This window comes from Procambarus clarkii, chromosome 39 (assembly GCF_040958095.1).
Source record: "Procambarus clarkii isolate CNS0578487 chromosome 39, FALCON_Pclarkii_2.0, whole genome shotgun sequence".
Lineage (NCBI taxonomy): Eukaryota > Metazoa > Arthropoda > Malacostraca > Decapoda > Cambaridae > Procambarus > Procambarus clarkii.
In genome coordinates, this window is record NC_091188.1 from 21,671,740 (window position 1) to 21,675,545 (window position 3,806).

Consider the following 3,806-nt stretch of genomic DNA (forward strand, 5'->3'; position numbering starts at 1 on the left):
AGGTGCTCTAGTGGATAAGGGAGTAACTAAGTAACAGAAAAAACGCGAGTAACTGTGAGTGAGGAGACATCAGAGTGGTGAGATGTCCCCACCAGAGTCCCACAAGGCTCTGTACTTCGTCCCATCCTGTTTCTGATATATGTAAACGATCTTCCAGAGCGTATGCAAAACAAATGCAAAAAGAATAGTAGGCATCCATCAGTCTCAGGGGAATACGGAGTTGCGCTCTGGTTGTCGGTCTGGAGTGGCCTCTTCAGGGAGCAAAGCCAGGGTTGGTTGATACGGAGGAGAAGCTGATACCCAAGCAACAGAGGTACAGAGAATAGGGGTCCTGGTAATTTACAACCCACCAGCAAACAACAGAAGACCCCAGCAGGAATATGATGACAACATCATAGCAAGCATTGAGGAATTGCGGAGAGCAGCAACAGTGGCAAACAAAATGAGAGCTGAACTTCTAGTCATTGGGGACCCAAATCATGGACTGTGAATTCAGAAATGCTTATGGAGGGGGGGGGGGGGGAAACGTGGGAAGAAAAATTAGTGGGGTGTTGTAGAAAGAAGCTTCTTAACACAGTATGCAAGGAGGTTACAAGAGAAAAGGGAAGAGATTTTCTAAGGCAACTGGCCCTGATGTTCGCTCAAAATGAGGAACACATCAAGAACTTGGAACATGAAACATCACTTGGAGCAAGTGACCATTGTGCCCTGGTATTCGACTATGTTATCGAACATTGCCCATAAGTTAAGAAGGCAGGCAAGGGAGAGCAGACTGTAAAAAGGAGGACTACATGAAAGTAAGAGAGTATCTAGGGAGTGTGAAGTGGGAGGAGGAACTGAGAGGGAAGACAGTTCAGGAAATGAAGGACTAAGTAAAACTGAGGTGAAAGAGGCAGATGAGAGATTCATACCACCAATAAGAGAGAAAACCGGCAGAGAATATAATAATTTGAGGTTCAATAGACAGTGCCAGGAAGCGAATGCAAAATGTAGGTGGTGGAGGAAATACAAAGGGCAAAGCACAGATGAAAAAAGCATGAATAATAGATGCAACAGGATCAGGAATGACTGGATATACATAAAAAGATTGCCAGAAAGAAACGATGAAAATTATATTTTTTGCCAAAGCAAAAACAACAACCGAAATTCCTAAATAACCATATAAGAAGGAAAATCACAGTGAATGACAAAGTGTCCAGGTTTCGAAAAAGAGGAGACGAGTATACAGAAAATTATAAAGAAATGGGCATGGAGCTCAATGCCAGCTTCCATGGAGTGTTCACTTCTGAGCCTGAACTGATCCCAAAGCTAGATGAGGAAGCAGTCCCTGACAAGAGACTAATAAATATTTTTGGTAACAATGGAGGAAGTAAGGATTCAACTATCATCAGTATATATGTAACTAAAGCTTCTGGGCCTGATAGAGTATCACCATGGATGTTAAAAGAAGCAGCACAGGCCCTCAGCATCCCTCTAGTTATAATCTTTAATGAGTTACTTACAAAGGAGAAATTGCCCAGCTGTTGCTAGAAGGCAAATGTGAGGACAATCTACAAAAAAGAGATAGAGAAGACGTACTTAACTACAGACTAGTGTCTCTCACAAGCAACCTTTGCAAAGTACTTGACAGAATTATAAGGTTAAGATTAGTTGCACTCATAGAAAGAATTAGACAAACATCAACACGGCTTTGGAGAGAAGATGCCTGACGAATCTCTGAGTTTTATGATAAGGTAACGAACATAAGACAAGACACAGAAAACTGATCGAATTGTGTATTTCTGGACTGCCAAAATTCCTTTGATACAGTACCACGCAGGGTACTATACAAACTCGTGAAGCAGGCGGGAGTAAGCAGAAATTAACTAACATGGGTAAGGAATTACCTAAAAGACAGGAATCAGAGTGACATTGATGGACGAGAAGTTAGACTGTTGTAGAGTAACAAGCGGGGTGCCTCAAGGATCGGTGCTGAGACCCATGCACCTCATTTATCTAAATGACTTGACTGCAAGAGTTGAGTCTTATATGTCTATGATTGCAGACGATGCACCCTTAATGAGAAGACTTGAGACAGATGAGGATTGTAAGATTCTCCAAGACGACTCTAACAAGTCTTAGAGTTGGTCCGAGAAACAGCTTCTAGAATTCAACACCATCAAGTGAATGGGATCAGGAGCCAAAAGACCGAAGGCCAATACACGATGAAGGGAAACTACTTCTCTATACCTACTAGTGAAAAAGACCTGGGAGAGAACATATTGCCAAACCTAACTCCAGAGCCTCATATAAATAGAATTACCTCAGTCATATACTATATGCTGGCAAAAGTCAGAACATCCTTCAGGAACGTAAATAAGGAGGCTTTTCGATCACTGTATACCGCCTACGTAAGGCCAGTTTTAGAGTATGCCGCCCCATTGTGGAGCCCTCTTCTAAAAACACATAAGAAAGCTCGAAAATTTGCAGGTGTTTGCAACGAGACTCGTTCCAAAGCTGCGTGGGATGATGTGTTTAAAAAAAGAATCTGAAGGAACTAAATCTGACGACACTAGAAAGGAGGCGATAGAGGGGAGACGTAATATAGACGTATAAAATACTTAGAATGATTGAAAAGATGAAAAAAGAGGAAATGTTTACAATGAATACCATCAGAAGAAGGGGGCACGGATGTAAGCTTGAGAATCATGTATGTCCTAGAGATATTTAAAAAGGTCTCTTTTAGCATAAGGTTAGTGAGTGAATGGAATGGCCTGAAGGAACAGGTTATTGAGACAAACTCAATTTAAAACTTCAAAAGCAGGTATAATAGGGAAATAGGTCAGGAGTCATTGCATTAGACAACCAACGGCTAGAAAAGCAGGTTCCAAGAACTATAGCTCGATCCTGCAGGCACAAGCAAGGAAGTACACATACCATAAACTGCTCCAACAGTGTTTCAGCCACAGGTAAAAACCAAGAGCTTGACGAGTCATGACAATTTTCCCGCCTCTGACAGTCATGCTGGAAACGTTGGAAAAATATATTGACGCAGGGAATTTCCTTCTTTTATACAATATTCAGTTCTTCATAAGTCGCCCTCACACTTCTGAATCTTGAGAAATTCTTCTTCGTGCTCACTGACTAGAAATAATATTCACATTTACATACTTATAGTAAAGAAAATAAACAAAATTGATGTTGATTCTCAATTATATAAGATTTTAAGTTTGAATTGTGCTATATAGTTTAAAGTTTGATGAATATTAGAATGCGCGCACTAAAATACGCAGTTGAATGCACACTATTCATTATATGATAAACTTGAATGTTAACGTCAAGTATTCGGATTACATCAGTACACTGTGTTGAATAGAGCAGTCTACTGATATGATAATAGAGCTATCTGTGTCGAGTCGAGCAGTTAAAGTTAATGAACGAAATCGAGTATAGCTGTTTATAGAAGCAGCCTAAACCGAGTACAGCAGTTTTGAGCTGCTTATAGCAGGTTATAGAGCTTGTCACTGACGAATTTTACAGTTTACGGCCACAGACTTTGTTGTACTGCAGGTGACAACAGTTTGTCAGCGTGTGTTGTTTACAAGTGTCAAGTAGAGCAGTATACAGCATTAGCCTATATCGAGGAGATTATTTGGCCTGTGTCTAGTAGGCTAGTCTGTGTCGGGTAATGCAGTTTAAATCAGAAACCGAGGTAGGGAAGACCTGTTTACAGTATGTGTGTGTGTCGAGTCCAGCAGTTAAAATATATAACACGTCGAGTAGATCAGCTTACAGACGTAGCCTATGTTGAGTGTAGCAGTTTACAA